General features: G+C 44.2%; 1 long non-coding RNA gene across 3 annotated transcripts in view; it reads left to right on the plus strand.

Annotated features, from left to right (window-relative positions):
* The window catches only part of LOC148348693 (uncharacterized), a 62,782-nt gene that overhangs the window by 1,177 nt on the left and 41,195 nt on the right, over positions 1–20,410 (plus strand). The gene's annotated exons all lie outside the window — the stretch shown is intronic.

Below are 20,410 nucleotides of genomic sequence, written 5' to 3' on the forward strand. Positions count from 1 at the left end.
TTGGAAAAAGGCTAAGGAAAAGTTGAGAAAAAATAAACAAAACACCTTATTTATCTAAATGGTAGCCTTTCGCTTCAATCAGTATCAAAAAGTAGCTCTCCGCTTCGAAAGAGTTGTTGACCCTCACGCTCTTTTTTTAATGATTTAGTATCAGGGGTTTGTACAGTTGCTTGAAATCCACAAAAATGCTTGAACTATAATGTTGTGCTTTCAAGAATTGAAAAGAGCTTGAATTTTGGATGAAGTGCTTGAAATGGTTGCTGGTTCTGTTGTTGCTCTTGTTTCTCAACAAGTCTGCTCAAAAATCAAGTGCGCACTGCTTTGCTTTTCTTCTTCCCTCGCGATCAACAGCAACTGTATGGCGTTATCGCCTCCTATGGGTTGTGCCCTAGAGGACAGGTGTGTATGAACAGGGCAGTATGAAATGTGTATTCGGGTAAGGATTACATATTTATCTATGATGGGCTATGAAGAAATCTATGGTAGTGTCCCAGTGGTAAATTGTAATAGGAAGAACTTCCTGCAACTGAAAATGGAAGCTACATATTACTGTCATTTCTACCCAACACCTTATATGGGGGAGGAGAGACTTGTCTGTTGTTATGGGGGCAAGAAAAAAACTCAAAACCTCGGCATGAGGGGGTGAGGAGACCTTGAGAAGGGGCCACACATGAAGTCATCCCCCTTCCAGGATGACTGGGTTTCAAAAGATGTTGCTAGGGCATCAACAAGCAATACACATCCCTCATCAACATGAGACATGGGTCATTCATAAGCTATAGAATAGAAGTGTGTTTTAAGCCTAGATTGAAACACTTCCACTGAGGTTGCAGATCCAATCTCAAAAGGCGGGGCATTTTACGGCACCGGGCCCCGAATGTAGAGCGCTCTCGAACCCGTTCCTATTGGCTCTCGGGATCACGAGTTAGATCAGCATTTTCCGAACGAAGGCTCCGAGCCCGGACATACGGGAAAAGTATATCTGAAAAATATGTAAATATGCAAGTCCTCGCATGGTTTTTGTATAAGTGCAAACTGAAATCACGTTTTAAACCGAATGGGAGCCGACCAATGCCCAGAATATTCTGCATATAAATCTTTGAAGCCACTCTTTTTTTGTAAATTTTTTTTTTTGATAACCTACCTTCTTGTGACACAAAATAGATCAAATATATGGAAGAAGACGAGTGATTCATTTTTAAAGAAACTATTAGCATTTCCGTTCATTGAAATGAAGAGTATTGGTTTGTGAGAGGACAGCACTGCGGGGCGGTGGTTAGCGCATGTGCGGCACAGTTCTGAGGTCATGGGTTAAAATCCAGCTACCAACCTTCCTGTGCAGAGTTTGCATGTTCTCCCCGTGCTTGCGTGCTTACACTCTGGTTTCCTCCCACATTCCAAAAACATGCATGTCGGGTGAATTGGCCGGTCCAAATTGTCCCTAGGTGGGAATGAGCAAGTGAATCGTCTGTCTCTGTGTGCCCTGCGACTGGCAAGCAGTTGAGGGTGTCCCCTGCCCACTGCCCGGAGATGGCTGGGATGGGCTCCAGCACCCCCGCGACCCTACTGAGAATAAGCGGTGCAGATAATGGATGGATGGATGGTTTGTGGGAACTCGGTAGTCGCGACGGTGACCTTGGCGGGCTCCCGGGTCGCTTTCACCCTGCGGAAAAGTAGAACTCGAACGCGTGTGATTAATTATTATATTATGCAAAGAGGCGTGAAAATATCAGCCAATATTTACCGGGCCACGTGCCGAAGGCACGTTGGCGTCTCACCCTTTGAATGGTATCGGGGCGCCCTTTGGCGCCGCCCGCGCTAATGCTCTTAACCCTCGGTCGGCGCTCGTCGCAAAATAAGAATTTGTTGACGATAACGCCGTTCGTTCAGCCACTTTGGGGCTTCGGTGTCGTTGATTCGTCGGTGTTGGCGTGTTGGCGGCGTGCCCGAGAACGGGTAACGTAGACGGTAACAAAGCCGGCCCAAATAAGGCTTAAGCGCATATTCTTCGGCGCGTTGTGTTCGCATTTTGCCACTTTCTATTTATGTGCGGATTAGCACTTGCTCGCGGCCTCACAATGCAGGTACGCGTCGCTCCCTCTTTGGCTCGGCAACGCTCTAAGCTGCAGACTTCCTGTCCAAAGTCGGAGAAAGCCACTTCAAAGGAAGACGGCCCAGATGGCTTATGGGAAATGAATTTCCAGCAACAACTCTCCTTTTTTTTTTCCACAAAAAAAAGTGGGGGTTCTTCTCCGGTGCCCCGGGCTCATAGCGGTAAGCTGCGCTTGTTAACCCAGATTTAGATGGCTACTGCGATGAAGCTCATAAAAGCGGTGCGGATTTATTTTATGTGGAGCGCTGCCGCGTGCCCGGGGTCCTCTCGGCTCGCCGCCACGCTTCTCGCCGTCGTCCGATTTCAACTTCTGTCGCTCGATTTCAAAGGCCGACCCCGCCGCCGTTCGTCTTTAGGAAAATAAGACCGCACGCTGCAAACGCCGGCCCGTTCGGATCTGCTTACGCCAGGATTTACCGCAGCCCTCCGAGGGTTCTTCTGTCACGACAAAAATGGAAAATTCAACAAAACGGGAACTTAACAGGAGCAGGGGTTGGGTTTTATGCGCATCGAATTGGTGGGACATCAAGCATTTAGTTAGGCTGTAAACCGGGGAAATACTGTCATAATTCTTAGTGTTATGGTGCTTTCTTGAGACTGCGATCCGTGTAAATCTTTGAGGAAATATTCCAGAAAATCGACATGACTGAAAGAACATATTACACAATTTTCGTGTTCTTTAGCTGAGCGGGAGAACAGAGTTCCTCTTCAAGTCAAAAAAGTTCCCGACCCCTGCTCTAGGGGGAAGAGGTACCAGATTCAACTCTTAAATTCAATCTGCTGGATCAGGGGTCAGAGACCTGCAGCTCCAAGCCATTTGTAGCTCTTTTCATGATGACATAAGGCTCGGAGATAAATTAGAACTTTAGCGATGATTTATATGTTGATAAACACGCGCTGATGGACACCCATGCAAAACTGAGATTTTAGTGATCCATAAATGGGAGTTCGGCCCAGGACACAGTGTCAACTACAGTTTACACTCAAGGTTTCACCCCAACAGACCCCGTCTTGGCTGTAAATCACTAAATAATCCTTTATAGGGAAGCTTATTAAACAATCTCTGTTCATTGTTGCAACACTTTATGATAATAACCCACAAAAAAAACTTTAACCCAAAACAAATGTTTAAGCCTGTGGCTCTAGCAAAGCGCAGAAAGCAATTTGATTGGGTGAGTGGTAGAAATGGGCAGAGCTATACACAAGGCGCCCATCCACGTTCTCCCTCTGCACCAAAGGGAAATACGTTGATATCCTTGTTTGCAGTATTTTGTGACATTTTTAAAAACAACTTTGCCCGCACCTTGTTTTGAAACTTTTATGTATGAGAAAAATAAGCTTGAACACTCTTTAAGTCGAATTATAAGTGGAATATTTCTAATGATATGGCACACAGGCTCTGGTATTCTTATTATTTCATAGATTTGTTCAAATCATTCAACATCGCACAGTGCTGAAGAATTAGCTATTGTCGGCAGAGCCGGTTTGTCGGTTTTATTGAATTTTGACTCGATAATATACGGTGCGGCTCTTCCCCCGCCAAAAAATATTATTATTGCTTGTATGGCTCTTAGGGTCAAAACGGTTCCCGACCCCTGTGCCGGATCAAAACGATAAACGCAAATAGGAGTAAAAGTAACCGAACGTGCAAAAAAATCCACACTGTGTAGTGACTATTACTGCATGACAAATGAAAGGCTTTGGAGCCAGGCCAAAGTCAAGAGACTGCTCGCCCACCAGCACCTGGCAACGCTAGCGCATCTGATCCTCTAATCAGAACCAACAAACCGCACTCCCTCAGAACTCCTTTTTCTCCATCTCCCCGCACCCCCTCCCCACCGACCTGTGGACCAGCTTTAGGTCTGGAGAACAGACTAGTCCAAGATGTTTGAGGGAGAGTCACAGGCTGCCTACCAGGTGGGGCCGTGATGAAGGTGGCGGTGAAAAGGCGGGGGCGCTGGGCTATACAGAGACCCCTCGCTACTTCGCAGTTCGGTTATTGCCGGTTCACTTCTTCGCATATTTTTAATTCAATTGTTTTTATATCAATGTATCGTTCATTGTGGTCAGAGAGAGTTCGTCTTTGACGCGCCTCATCAAAAGTAGTCTCAAAGGGCTGCACAGACTATTATTACACCATCCCCAGATCTAAAAGGGCAAGGAAAAACTCAAAACCTCAGCTGCTGCTCGGGGGCAGATTGTGTGTGTGCGCGCGTATTGGGTGGGCGTGACTGGTTGTTTGCCTGACTGTGATAGGTTGATGCATGCTGTCAGTCAGACAGCCAGGGTGGGCATGCAAAGTCACTGAATCAAAATAAACTCGGTGTACGGCGACAGACAGCTTTTAGGGGCTCATTACATTGAAAAGAAATTCATCAATTAAATCAGACTCTGAGGAAAGTCAGAAGAGAGCAAAGAAATGTCTGATCACCACCAGGTGCTCCATGGATTGTTACTGGGTTCCAGTTATAGCGGCACAAATGCTCTCATGCCTTGTTTGTCCATTTGATTCCTAAAACTGCTCTCGCCCCCTTACCGCTCGCCTTTCGCTCGGCTAGTGTCACTTGAAGCATAGCGGCAGAGTCTGTGGAAGCTCTGGTATGTCACAACGGAGAGTATGTTTTTATAGAAGCCAAAGAATGCCACCATTCTGTTCATAAAAGGAACATTTAATTCATAAAACGGCCTTAAAACAAACACTCAATTATTATACACAGCCTAAAACGAAAATTCGATTGATTTAAAACGGCCCTTTAAGTTGAAAGCCTTTCGCAAAATATTTGGATTAAAATGTAATTGAAATGAAAACAAGCCAGACACTCTGGATCCTAGAACCGGCACTGTTCGTAGATCTCATATTGTTATGTTGTTCCAGTCGGTTATGATGTCGTCTGCAAGTAAGTTTAACCCTTTGGTGGCTTTTGTGGTGGTGCGACGCTACTTTGCGTATTTTTGCATGTGGTTCTGGTCCCCATTAATGCCAAAACCCAGCAATTTCTGGCCACCCCAGCCCCACTGTGGTCACGCCCCTGCTCCAAAAGTTTCAAAAAACGCATTCGTAAGTTCGCGGTCGCCGGTGTCATCCGGAAAACATGCAGCCTGACAACGAGCGCTCCAGTGGAAAGAGTGACCCCCCTTTTTTTTTTGAAGAGTCCTCTATGAATCCAAACAAAAACACAATGCGGTGTAACCAAGGGGAGAGAGTGACTCAGAACCGAAGACAGGTTCCCCTTACCTCCCAAAACCAAGCCGGCGGAAAAAAAAAACCCAAAAAGCCGGCTCCTCTTTAGATGGCGCTTTAAAAACGAGCGCCTGTCATCCGCTGCCAAGTGCTCACCGTGACGAGGGCGCGAGAACAAACGCACTTCCGTGGCTGTTATGGCAGAGATGGCCCTGGGGTGGTGAACCAGCTCATTTAAGCCCCCCTTGACCTACAAATGCGCTCGCACGAAATACCCGGAGGCCAAAACGGCAGTCGCTAAACAGCAGGCTCCTGTCTCCGTAATTGGCTAACGTGTGAAGCTAATCGGGGCTCACCTGCATGAGTTAATGCGGGGCTTCGGAACATTTTTGATAAGCGTACATTTTAATACAGAATTCGACAAAACCCTCAAACGCGCTCTCTAAACAAAAAGGAATGATGCTGCGCATTTTCTTTCACTCTGCTAGGTTTGATTGGAATAGTGATAATGCCAGAGCCTGTGTCCCATATCGATATTATTATACCTATTTTACTCCCGCAGATATTTAAGAGTGGTGAGGTGGAAATTACTGGGGAGGGATTTGTTTCAAAAATATTTACGCACGTATTGTCAAGATCCACAAATACATAATACTCGAGATCTAAAAAGTATGTCTTGATAATAACACACCAGTGTCTGAAACAACGTCTGCCCGGACACCCGGGGCGTGCATCTTTGACGTCAGGCGTACAACTTACAAAACGTCTCCGCCCGTGTGGCCCACAACTTTTTCATGAAAGGAAAAAAAACCCCAAATAAACAGATTATTTTTCAAATCAAACGCATGCTTTATTCCGATTTCCAAATCTCGGTTCGGTTTGGAAATTTTCGGTTCGTTTGGCAAGTTGCATACTCAGCAGCCAATCGGAAGCCCGCATCGAATAACTTGGTAGTTCCGGACTTTCCCGAGCGTTATAAGGTCCTGCATTTGCATATCATTTTGCAAAGTAGACGCACAGAGAACACAAAAATGGAGAAGTGGTTAGGAATCGAGCCAAAACCTCAGCCCCAGAATAAATATTCAAAAGAAGCTAACCAAATTGATGGCGCTACAAAATGTAAACTTACATTAAAAGCATGGTGGAAAGAGGAGTTCAATTGGCTTGTAGCAGACAACGCCACGCAAACGTTGCATGAATGAAGATGAGTCGATGCAGGGACATACTCATGGAAAACAGCCATGTCATACATGCAATGAATGTTATAAGTAGATTTATAATAGACATCATTTTAAAGTGTTGTTCTGTTATATATTCTGATTCTCAACAGTTTATACTTTGCAACAGCAGGGTTTTTTTTTTTTTGCGATGAGTGGTCTTATTGTCTTTCAAGTTGTGAAAAATGGGGCAGGCAACTTTTCAGAGTCGTCTGCACTGGTGTCTGCTCACTTTTTCCCATGAGTTTCAGACACTGTAACACACTCGAAATTAAAAAAATCAAGGTGTAAATGGCAGATATATTTGTGGCTCTGCAAAATACATGATTCACAAAGATTTTTTTCCTTTTAATGATACTGGAAAAAAATAATAATTTGAATTTGCATATGTAAAAGGTGTCCATACCCTGCTGACATCTATTGCACTACGTGTTGTTGTGGTTAAGCAGAATCTTTTTTGTGAGAATATTAAATAAAGCGTACTTAAGTATGGATAATGAGAACTTTCCTCTTCTTAGTTGCTTTTAAGAGTGCTATTTTATGCTAAGTGTGTTTTAGACACCGGCATCAATTAAAAAACTGCAAACTACAAAGTAGCGATCATTAAAATATTTACTCTATAGAATTAGTGTGAATAAAACTTTTCAATATTTGTAACAAGAGATGTAGCAATTGGCAACTCAAGTTCCATCAAGCACTTGTTATTGGGATATGACACACCTCCTGCGAGCAGGGCGCCCCAACCAAGGTTTGAACTGGGCAATCACCAGACACTTGCGCCCAATATTCCTGAACCCTTTAAAAAATACATTTTATACTCCACACGTTTGTCGGGTCATTGTCTTTTTTCATTTCGCTTGCCATTGTCGTCCTGTTTTTTTTTGCCAGTTTCATATCCACCACTATGCCCGGTTACTTTGTTTGTTTTTAGTTTTTTTTTTGGTTCCCTGCATTATTTCTCTTCCAGTTCCTGTGATTTGTAGTTTGTACTTTGTCAAGTTGTTTTTTTAATTTTGTTTTTTTTGTTTGGACTTTTTAGTCACTTTTTACCCAATTGTTTGTTTGGTCTGTTGGTCCTAATTTTGTTCATGAATACCATCCTTGTTTTTGAGCACATCGAGCTCCAGTTTCTGCCTCCTCCGCATGGGTCCATCATCTACCATGCTGACTTGTGATATTTGTTGATTCCCGTAGATTGTACTCTTTAATGTATGGTAAATTATTGTATTGTATCGAGAGGATTTGCATAGTTTTTATAGAAGATGTGTATTTTCATAATTTGCTATAACCTTGCGTCGTAAACTGCGGAAATTGTTTACATTAGTAGCTCGGACATGATGTTAATTTATAAATCCATATCAAACTTGTAGCCCTTCACGAAGAAACAAAAAAGGTAGCGCTCTGTCACGAGCCAGAAATGGAGACAGGACCCAATAGCGTTCATTTTACTCAGTTTCATTGAGAAAGAGAGCGGTGGTTTCTTCCACGATCCGATGATCGTCAGTCACGGGTAGCTGATGGCAGGAACGCAGAAGTGGCACTTCCGTGTCGAGCGAGGATAGTTGTAGGCAGCGGGAAAACCGGTTGATGGCCGGGACGGAAGAGCAAGGGCAGTAACGAGTCCAGAAAAGAGGTCGGCAATAGGTATCAAACAGGAAACAAGGCAAAACAGGTAGATGCCTGGGATAAAGAGCAAAACAGAAACGGGTCCAGAAACAGGTCGGCAACAGGTATCGGGCAGGAGAAAACTGGGCAGGAGAATGTCTGATAGTACAAAGCTTGCCTAGCTGAGAGCATTGGTTCGCAGACGGTCTGACAGCTTCCTCTTGGAAGACGGGGGTTTAAAAAGACTCAGGGAGCCAATCGGGGACCAGGGCTGTTGGCGCCAACGGGGCAGTCGCAGGTGCCCCGAATCAGCAATCATGACACTCACAGCTTCAAATAGGTCGGTGACCCTTGTTCTATCCCCCTCGAAAAATCATTTTACATTTGTTCTGTTCTTTTCCTTTATACGGTTAAAAGTCTTCAACCACCGAAAGACGTGATCCGGATCACGGTTTTCAACCTTAACCGCAACCTTATTGCTTTTCCTCGCATGATTCCAGCTCTGCATACTTACTGGCTTCTCATACTCACCGGAGATCCAGCATTTTGCTGACATTTATTTCATTTATCTACTGGCCAGAACTCCTAAACGTGCATTTTAATATCTGAAGAACTACCGCCACCTATGAAAATGATTAAAAGCTCAACTTAGACAAGGGGTTTATTTTATGGTTGAGCAGATCCAAAGGGGCCGTATTCAATCAAAAGCAGAAGTTTGCGAACCATTGTGATCTCGACAGCTTCTCCTATCTTAGCCAAGACCTGCGGAGGCACCGAACGGTATGGAAAACCTTCGGAGTCTTAACTCTCCTGAACGGTTCGGAAAACTCTCCTGCGGCACTCCTGCAGGCAGAGCGGTGTTATAGCTCACATTTGCTTTATGAGCACTTACTAAGCACTCATTCAGCCAAAATGTTGCAAGCCAAAGCAATCCGCTGAGTGTGGTCGGTGTTTGTCGCATTTCCATTTACCAGATAACGGCCATCTTGCATTGTCAGCTTTAGGGAGCTAATCAGCAAGAAAGGTATATGTATATCTATAAATGCGCTCTTGGACCCGAGACACAAAACGAGCGGACATTACTCATTTTAATTGTGGGTGAAGATCTTTGTGAGGATTGTGCTAAAGATGTTTTCTCTGTGGTGATTTTGTTAGTGCTCAGCGTATGAACACAGTCTGAAGAAATAGTTTTCTGCCTCTTTTAATTTGTTTGCTACAGTATATCTATTTAGCTAGCTATTAGCTACCTTGCCATCCGCATATACACAAGTGTCTTACTATGCCTAGCCGGCTGGTTATTTTACAAGATCTGTTTCTGTTTATTTAGCGAGCAGTTATCTAGCAAACTATTGTTAGATGATTTAAATGTGTCACTATTGCATACGTTTTCCAGCTATATTCCTTTTTTGATTTAATCAGCTCATCATTACTTTGATAATCACAATTTTCATCAAGTTGTTATAAATGCACCTAATGCTAATCCACATATTTGAATGAAGTGTTTACTTATTGTATTCTTTCGATCTTTCAACGTGTCCTTTCATATCAGTATTCTCCCAGCAATGGTCTTCCCATCAGTCAGTCGTACTCCTAGCATACAACCGCGAACATCTAGCAGGGTTCAGTCTTAACAAAGGTCTGTTGGTGAACATGTGGAACTAAACAAATATATATACAGAATTGTACAATAACAGGCAATTATTTTTGGGGGGGCATAAAGCATTACTGCTAATACGAAGAACACAAAGTATTATCAGTAACTAAAAACCTTGGTACGACACAGAAAACGAGGATCTCAAAATCCACACTCGTGAAAGCAATAAAATCTTTGATTTAAAATCTGTGTTATAGTGCAAGGACCCCTGTATGACATTTGCCAGGTAAACAAGTTAAAACTAATCATATACAATGTGGAAAATAAAAACTCAATTGCATTCCCCCGTGTTCCTGGTCGGAGCCTTCACTTAGAAAATGCTGGTCTACTAGTGGTCCCAAGAGCCAAGAAGAAATCAATAGGTTAGAGAGCATTTTCCATTCAGGCCCAGGTGCTGTGGAGTGCTCGTCCCTTTGAGATTCCACCTGCAACCTTCGTGGAAGTGTTTGAATCTCAGCTTAAAACGCACTTCTATTCCATAGCTTATGAATGACCTATGTTTCAAGTTGAATTGTTTGTTGATACCCTGCAACATTCATTTTGGCCTGGGGGATGACTTCATACGCGGCCCCTTCTCAAGGTTTCTTAATTTTCCTCATGCTGAGGTTTTTGAGTTTTTCCTTGCTTTCATGTAGGTTTTAGATCAGGGGATGCTGTCATAATGTCTGTAATAGTCTGTGGTCTGTGCAGCCCTTTGTGACTTCTTGTGATTAAGGGCCAAACAAAAAAAAACATGTCTTGACTCGATAAAATTTCAGCGTGATGGCCGTTGTGGAGCGATCCTCCACTCGATTGACATTTTGAAGTCTGCGTAAACCTGCGGGATGGAACCAGTACAAAAGCAAACCCGTGTTTTCTCTGGCCGTTCAAAGGGAAAAATAAAAGTGAAGGAAAAAAAGAGCGCCGCGGTGGTGGGGAGCCCGGAGCACCTTCTCGTGCCAACACATCCACATGTCATCTTGGTTTAGACGCACCTTGAAGAATGTGACCTCTTTCCAAAGAGCTTGGCCTGGCAGGAGGTCCGGACCTGGGTTCTTGCTAACCTGTGTAATGTGCAACGGTGTGAGTCACCAAACCTGTCAATCTGGCACAACGTTTGCCCCGCTAGGTGTGTGCCACCTTGAGGGGAGTGTTTTTTAGACGGGGTTCATACGGGTGCTTGAAATCCTTGAAAAGGCTTGATTCTTACTTTTGCGTTTTCAAGGTCAGGTAAATGCTTGAAATGATTTCCTTGACCCTTTTTCATGGCAGTCTGACTCGATGGACCGCGCTTTTAAATGAAGGAAAATAAAAAAACTGTGACTGCCAGAAAAATAATCTGAAACGTGGATCATGGTGGCTCCAGTCCTCATGATCAAGTTGTCATTTGAAGCATTATTGCCCCCTACAGGACCGGTTTACCTGGCGAATCATGGGAATCTTAGCTCTTTTTCGAAAAGCGTCTCTTTTGGCTCGGCTCCCTGAGAAGATCTGGCTCTTTTGGTTCCCAAATGACTCTTCAAATTTTTTTGGTGGTGGGAGGGGGTTTGTGATATATGATCAATAATAATAAAACACTATGAACCACAAAATGATAGTCATTTCATATGTTTTGCAGGAGAGCCCTAAAAATATATCAAACATTCGTCAAAATATTTTCAAATCTGGAACAAAAAATTGCAAAAAACAAATTTAAGTAACATTTCGGTGCTATAAATAAATGATCAAATTCAAATGAATAACTATTACCATTCTATTTTAACCAATTTCTACACGAATCTTCTGACAAATATGCAAAAACTATAGGTTAAAATAAGTAAAAGCTTAAAACACACTTCTATTCTATAGCATATAATTAACCTATATTTTATGTTGATAATATGTATTATTTGCCCTCATGTAGGTTTTAGATCAGGGGAGGGTGTCATAATAGTCTGTGGTTTTCAATAATCTGTGGTCTAAGCAGCCCTTTGAGACTCTTTGTGATTAAGGGCCAAACAAATAAACAAGACTTGACTAAAACAAATTGAAAAAGATCATCAGTGTCTAAGATTGAAAGATGGAATGCACTCTGCCTTGGAGCAATCAAAATCATTCAAATGAGTGTAAATGTGGCTCATTTTTCTGTTTTTTTTCTACATACAGTACCGACTTTCTCTTTTTGTCTTCCGTATCGAACCGAACAATTACCCAACTCCTCTAGAGCCCGGTGCCGTTTATTCTGGCATCTCGAGCGGTGGCAGGGTTTCGCTCAGAAATAGTCTCAATCAAACCATTAAACTGCTTTTTGTCACGGGCAACGTCGCAAGAGTCGTTTGGCCAAAGGAATCGGGATGAATTTTATACCCGCATTAACGTAGGCTGTTCTAACTCCACAGTGAAACCCCCTCCTATTCGTGGTTCCTTTATTGGGCTTAATTGGCAGTTCTTTGGAACTGGTATTCGCTGGAAATCATCATTCACTCGTTTTATTGTCACGTGGAAACATTTTGCCCCTAACTTCCTGTGTTTGCTATTCCACGTTTCAGATTATTTTTCTGGCAATTCTCGAATAAATCTATTCCGCCCTGGTCATCCTGGAAGGGGGATGACCACTTGTGAGGCCCCTTCACAAAGTTTCTATTTTTCCTCACGCTGAGGTTTTGAGTTTTTCCTTGCCCGCATGTTGATTTCAGATCAGGGCATGGTGTCATTGTAATCCTGTGCAGACATTTTTGTGATTAAAGGCGCCACAAATAAATGGGACTTGACTTGAATAGGCCGTGTACACACTAGCAGTAAAATTGGAGTCCAAGAACAACATTCAATGTACTTGGCGTATGTCTTTGGAATTTGAGGCCAATTTTACACAAGGAGTTAAACACGGTGAAATTGTACTGAAGGGGGGGGGGCACATAACACACTGCTAAGTACCAGACCTGGCCTCGAGCATCGTGTTTTACACATTTGCTCTCTCACGCTTGGTCAGTACTGCGGCCACGATGGCCCGAAAGAAGAGGCCCGCGGTGGAATTCCCGCAGGGGAAGCGTGTCCGAACGAGCTTTTTACACCGTCGGACGGAAGATGGCGGCGAGGGGGTATCCTGGACGGCCGGGGGGCACGGCGCCCAAGCGTGGGACCGAAAAGGCATCCACCTGTGTAGAAAGGGGGATAAGCGAAGCGCAGACGCAGCAGAATCCTCCTTCCTGTCTGCCATTTGGCCTCCGGCGCGGAGGGATAACGGAATTAGAGGAGCGACAAAAAGCTCATCTCGCTTCCTCTCCGCGGGGGTCGCAACATTGTGCGGGCGCCATTGTCTTTGTGTGCCGGCTGCCATGCCAGTTGAGGCCGGAGTTGATGCTTTTACACCGTTAGGAGAAGAAAAAAAGATAGGAGCACGCGTGTGGTCAGAGAATGTGGTGTCATCTCAAATGAGCGGGGTTCGTACGGGTGCTTGAAATCCTTGAGAATACTCCAATTTGAATGTGTCAAGAAAATGCTTACGTTTTGGGTGGAGCGCTTAAAACGTTTGAATTGATTTCCTGGCAGTCTGACTCGATAGGCCACGCTTTTCAAAGATGCATAAAAATGACGCACACGGTGGCCCTAGTCCTCATGATCGAGTTGTCATTTGAGACGCTAACTCTGGACAGACCACAATAAATAGCCGACCGACCCTTTCCGTGACTTTTGTCGAAGGCAATCCAGGGTTTTGAACTCACTACATGCCCATTCAAGAAGACGGGTTTATCAGATTCAATGACGGGCAGCTTTACAAAGAAATGAACTTATTCGTTATTTGGTTGATTCGAGCAAGAAAGATATATATAAATTTTAGCGTAGAAAAAAATGTTTTCATCTTAGCTTAACTTATAAATGAAGTCTCTGGCGTTAGCTTGCTAATACCTTCACTAATTCTATTGCTTGTGGTCTCTAACATGGTGACCGCGGGCACCATGGTGCCGCCTGAGGACAACTGAGGTGCCTGCCGACCTGTTCTCAATGTAGTTCAACTGTGTCATTGGGATTTTCATAGTAAAATGATATAAGTGGTCGACTGAGTCAATTTAACCCCGTTTCCTGCATCTCCCTCGTTTTCTCTTTCTATCTCGCTCTCATTCTTGCTTGTTCCTTCTCCCTCTTTCATTTCCTTGCTTTATGTGCTCATTTTTCTCTCTCTCCTTCTTTCACTCTTTTTCTCGGCTTTCTTACCCTCTCTCCCACTTTTTTTCTCTGTTTTTCACTCTTCTCGTCGTTCGTACCCTATCTCTCGTTCTCTCTCACTTTTTTTTCTCCTTTCTGTCTATTTTTCTGTCTTCCTCTTTCTTTCACTTTCTTTTCTCTTTTATCTTATCCTTTCTTTCTCATTTACTTCTTACCCTCTCTGTCTCTCTGTCTCTTTAATCTCTTTTTCCTCTCGTTTCTCGTTCACGTGTTCTCTCTCTCTCTCTCTGTCTCTCTGTCTCTCTCGCTCTATATACAGTATATAACCCGGCACTAACATAATAATAAAAGAAGACGTGGATGGCCCTCTGGGCTCATAAGTAACAAAGGGTAGTTCGACGGCTGAAAAAGTTTGGAAACCCTTGTTCTATTGTTTGGGGATGGAAGTATGGTATGCCAAATCAGAATCCTTGGTTTCACGATCGCCCTCTGCCATGAGGCGAGAGGATTGCGTGCCTCCCTCTGCAACTACAAAGTCCCAGTCGGGTAATAAAATAAATAGCACAAAACGAAAAGCATTTTTTTCCAAAACTCTCTTTCCGTGACTTTTGTCGAAGGCAATCCAGGGTTTTCGGGTCAATGCCAGCTGAAAAAAATGACTTTTCCACCCGTCATGGCCGTCTCACTAGTGTAATCTGAAAACAAACAAAAAAAAGGAGTGGCGGGAAGAACATTTAAAGGAAAGGAAGAATAGTAAGAAAAATACTTGCTAGAAATTGGTGGTTGGCTGTAATCATATAATTGACGTTCCTTCATTTACTGTGAAAAAAATGAAAATTGGCATGTGAGTAATGGATCTGGACTCAATTGAAACTGAAAAAAAAGTTGACCAAAGGCAACGTTTCAAACTTATATTATTTAACATTTCACCGTTCACAGTTGTGAATTTATGGCACAGGAAACTGTTCAGTCCCAAAAAATGAGCAGAAGAAATGCTTCTGAAAGAAAAATGTTGTGGTGACATCCTGTCTGAAGGGAGGCGAGCCTTGCAAAACTGGCTGTCTACCGGGGACGATATGATGCTTATTCTTCAATACCGGAGCACTGACAAACATTGACCTTTGGGAGTTCCTCTGCTCCCACATTTTTGTTAGCCCCTAGCCGACTTTGGCTAATGTTTTCATGCTAACGCGACAGAGCTAACTATGTACAGTTCATTTGCGTGACATTCACTCAGTTTGTCCCTGAAGTTGATTGTCTGGCCCTAAGCCACATTCAAGGAGAATTACTCTTACGATCATGATTGTGTGTATACAATGACAGATATGCATGTTTGTTGCATTAGACCAGGGGTCGGAAACCTCCGGGAGGCGAGCCAAATGATGGCTCTTTTCATGAGTGCAACTATTGTCATATTGTCTCATGTAGAACCAATAACCTCACTTGCAATACTGAAACAGTATTATATATTCATTGGGTTCAGTCCAGGATATATAGGACACCATTTTAACAACAGTGGACAGTCGAGGTGTCACACCAAAAGACCCTGTTGTGGTTGTGAAGCGCTAAATAATCCTTTTATATGAAATCTTATTAACAAATAATCTATGTTCATTGTTGAAACACTTTAACTTAAACAAACGCACACACTTGATTGACGAACTCATGTTATGATAAGAGCCAATATATCCATCCCTACCTGAGCGTGCTTACCTAAATCCATTTAGCTACACTTTTTACTTTTTAATCAAACACACACTTTTCTACCATGGACTTTTTAAAATCTCAATATTATCAGCGGTCTTGATTCATGAGCGTTTCAGGACACAGAAGTTAACAGCCGCCCTAAGGTTATTCTTCCTGCGTGAGTGGCTCCGTCCCTGGCCACTTATCCAATCATAAGGTGCGGGGTGGGTAGTGACAGAGACGGAAGGTGAGAGAGAGAGAGGCTCGGCTGTATCTGAACCTTAATAATCGCCCCCTTGAATATATAAAAATGCCGATAATATGTCGACTTCTACCGGTATTCCCAGGCAGTCTTCCATCCGAGCATGAACAAGGCCCTACCCTGCTCAGCTTTCCGAAATCGGGGGATATTTCAGGGTGCCGTGGCCGTAAAACGATACTTGCTTTGGAAATAAGATTATTGTCGAATTATTTTGTTTTCCCGAGGTTCTCTCTTTCCATCGGTGTCTCCGCTGTGGTCGGGACTGGTTGACTGGGTTGGACCGGAGCCCGGGTTCTCTTCCAAGCCCCTGAGGAACGCACCGGTCTTAGCGAGGTTGCTTCTGCGGTTTTCTTTCTAAAGTGGAGCGTGTTGAATCGCGGCCACGTGAGAAACTGCTTGTGTTTCTTTCCCTTTTCGCCTTGACGCCGACAACTGTAAGCAGATGCGGGTGAGCTGCCGGCCGCGCAACCTGCATTCCGAACCTCTCGCTTGGCAAAGACTTTTGTGACGCTACCATTGTCACGCTCAGATAGCTAACCCTAGGCTAGCGTGGAAACATTCAGTGACGTGCACTGAGGTCTGTGCCTCAGTCACATTTTCAAATAAACGGACCTACTTCTTATTCATCATTTGATTAGCCAGAAAGTTATATATAAAGTGGCCCGAAAAGGAAAGTTTTTCTTTTCTTACCTGAAAGCAGTGGTCTCAAACTCAGGACCTGGGGTCAATTGTGGCCTGCAGGGTGATAGTTTGAGGCCCCAGCCTTTCTATGAAAGTCTAAAGGGACAGTGTATATTATTAAGCGCCTCCTGGTGGGAAAATATCCTTCTCTTAAAAAAAAATTACTGCTGTAAAAAATATATAAACTTTCCTGTTTTACAATACTGATAGGTAGAGGACTTTGAATTTATTTTACATGACATTAGCGATTGTCGGCCCATATGCCATATAGCTTGCTGATACTATCACTCATTGTCGTGTTTGGGGCTAAAGTCTGCACCAGATTAGAATACTTGGTCTCACGATTGCCCTCTGCCCTGAGGCAAGAGAATTGCGCGCCTCACTCTGTATCCGCACACGCTCAGCGGAGTAATACATTACATTCATAAGACGGTGTGAAATTCAGCGTTTTTTAAAAAAGAAAATCCAAAAGTTGTAATGTTAAATGATATTACCTCGGTATAATGTGTATTAGAGGTCGACCGATTATCAGCGCCCATATTTAGGATAGACCCCATCTAATCTGTGATTCTTATGCCCAAAGTTACAGTAAAATATGACCCTTAATATATTCATTTTTAAAGCCAAAGAACAAACAAAATCCCAGGTCGGACGAGTCCAAGAAACAACAGGGCCGCTTTAACATTTGTAAATGTCGTGACTGTGCCCTAACTTGCTTGCTTCAACACATAATAAATAAAAGATGGGCGGACATTCTGAGAAAAGCATTTTTGAGGAAGTCATTTCTTTTCATCTATTTCCCTCCTTACTTTCGTGCGTCAAGGCTGCCTCTCACTGAAAAAGCCTTCTGTCTATTTAACAGCCGGAGAATATTTCATGCAAACCTGTGTGACTTGTTTTTTTGTTGAAATCCGCTTCGTTTTACCTTTGTAAGAGCGAAGTAGAAAATGGAAATCAAATGCGGCAAACATGTTTTTGCAAGCCAATTCCAAAGTAGAGGCAGATGGAGGCGGTGTTGTGAGCGCTTTTGTGGAGACATTCTGTCGCGGTTGTCATTTCGGCATCGGAGAGCCTGCTGCTGTACATCAACGCATGAAAAGAAGCCTTAGAAGTCATTATGGGCTGCGCGCCTCTTATTAAATAGACCTGCGCCCTGGATTCTGCGGCTTTCCATCGCCATGCTTTTCTAATTTACCTGCCTCGGAATCCCGGCCCTGGATGAAATTTTAGGTGATGACTGCTATTTTCTTTTTGACTGCTCTGGTCCTGGGCGTCAACGTGATGTCGGGAGTAAAGGAGAAAGCAAAATGGGAATAATGCAGAAGGCGAGTTTAACTGTTAAAGCAGGGTCGCAAACCTATGGCTCACGAGGCATACGTTCTTTCACGAGTACCGTGCTTTCACGCCCATGCAGAGCGGCGGTTGAGACCAACTCTGTGGCCTTTATATCTTGAATCCCAAAAGTTATTGCTTTCCAATGATGGATAGATAGATAGATTGATACTTTATTCATCCCCGTAGGGAAATTCACACTTCCAGCAGTATCCTTTGTTGTTTATTAACTGATTAACAGGATGGCCTCGGGGTGCTCTGCTGTAGTTTAGCCACAGCGGAGTGGATGACGTCACACGCTAGTCCAAAAGTTCGACGTCCCTGCGGCAGATGGAAATCTTTGTGCCCAGGGTTACACCACTTCGTGTTCACATAGATGGCGAGTCCGCCTCTTCTCGGCTTCCAGCCGGCTTTCGTGTCTCTGTCTAACAGCGCTGGAGCCGGGTAGCTCCACGTAAGCGTCCGGGATGCTAGATGTGAGCCACGTTTCCGTAAAACGCAGCAAACGGCACTCCCTGTGCGCTTTGATGTTTTTCACCAGCACAGCCAGTTCGTCGGTCTTATTTGGTAGAGAGTTCACATTTACCATGATTACGGACGGTACCTAAGACTTATAAAGCCGCTGGCCGCTTAGGTAGCTCCGGCTCTGCATCCACGATAGGGCCCCCTCATCACTCCGGCACAAGAATTCTTCAGGGCAAGGAGTTGATTCCTCGAATAAACGCATTTTTGTGCATTAAAACCCATAACCATAGGATAGAAAGTCATCCAAAGTGTAGTTGTCAAACGGGACGATAAACACCGAAGGTAGAAGCAGACACTTAAAACAATAAATCACAAAAAGTGTTGCTGGAAAGGCTGCCGTAAGCGGCGGCGCCTCTTTGATTTGATATGTGGCATGACATATTTCAGTATTGGGTGACATTGTACACGCACCCTGTCTGTACATTTCTAAGATACGTATTTGCTTCTCAACAGTCTTCCATTAAGGGCTTAATAAACTTTGATTGACCTAATATGACATTCCTACTTTAGCGCCTTAGAGTCCATTGTGCCATGTATATGTAAAAATATATGACAAAGGACTTTTTTGGGCAGGGTGCGCCTTATAGTGTCGAAAATACGGTACTCATGAAAAGAGTCATATCTGGCTCGCGGGCAATAGGTTCCTGACCCCCAGATGAAAGTATTCATGGACAAACATCATTCTGTATGTCTAATATCTTCTAGGCCAGCAGGGAAGGCCTTGCGGACCACCACTTCTTTAAACTTTGTTTTTTAAGTTTTCTTTCCCATCTGCACTTAACGATATGATATATATACTTTTGCCGCTCTTCTTTTGCTTTGCTTATTTAGATGAAGAGAAGTCATTTGGAACTAGCAGCACACGAGGCTATTGAGTCAAGTGCGGAGCGCTGAGATTGGAGCCGTTGCTCTCGTCAGGAAAATCCCAGAAAGATCTTCACTCGCATCGTCCACTTCAGTCTTTGATTCCGCCTTTAGCTTCCTTTTATATCACACACTACCAACGTGGAAAGGCGGCAACGACTCTTCCTGAGATGAGACACGATGCGGAACAATGAGATGAATTCGAATCATCCATCCATTATCTGCACCGCTTATCCTCAGTAAGATCACGGGGGTGCTGGAGCCCATCCCAGCTATCTTCGGGCAGTGGGCAGGGGACACCCTCAACTGCCAGCCAGTCGCAGGGCACACAGGGACAGACAATTTGCTCGCTCATTCACACCTAGGGACAATTTGGACCGGCCAATCCACCTGAAATGCATGTCTTTGGAATGTGAGAGGAAACCGGAGTGCCCGTAGGAGAACATGCAAACTCCACACAGGAGGTTCGATCTCATGACCTCAGAACTGTGCTGCACACGCGCTAACCACTGTGCCGCCTTGCTGCCCTGAACTCAGTTATTGGTACTCATTACTTTTTCAAACAAACTGATTTACTCTATATCAGGGGTCTCAAACTCGATTTACCTGGGGGCCGCTGGACAAGGGTCTGGGTGAGGTTGAAGGTGTTTAAGATGTGAGAACAGTAATAACATGTTAAGTTTGTATTTGAGCAACTTAACTGGGGGCCCTTTTGTGCTAATGAGGAACAAAAAGTAGCTCTCAGCTTAAAGGTTGGAGAGACCATCCATCCATCCACCCATTATCTTCCGCGTCGCGGGGGCAGCAGCCTTAAAAGGGAAGCCCAGACGTCCCTATCCCCAGCCAAATCCTCCAGCTCATTCGACAGGATCTTGAGGCGTTCCCAAGCCAGCCGAGAGACATAGTCTCTTCAGCGTATCCTGGGTCGCCCCCGGGGCCTCCTGCCGGTGGGACATGCCCGGAACACCTCCCGAGGGAGGCGTCTAGGAGGCATCCTTATCAGATGCCCGAGCCACCTCAACTGGCTCCTCTCAATGCGGAGGAGCAGTGGCTCTACACCGAGTCCCTCCCGGATGACTGAGCTTCTCACCTCATCTCTAAGGGAAAACCCAGACACCCTGCAAAGGACACTCATTTCGGCCACTTGTATCCGGGATGGTGTTCTTTC

This window comes from Urocampus carinirostris, chromosome 18 (assembly GCF_059441175.1).
Source record: "Urocampus carinirostris isolate Australia breed hairy pipefish chromosome 18, RoL_Ucar_1.0, whole genome shotgun sequence".
NCBI lineage: Eukaryota > Metazoa > Chordata > Actinopteri > Syngnathiformes > Syngnathidae > Urocampus > Urocampus carinirostris.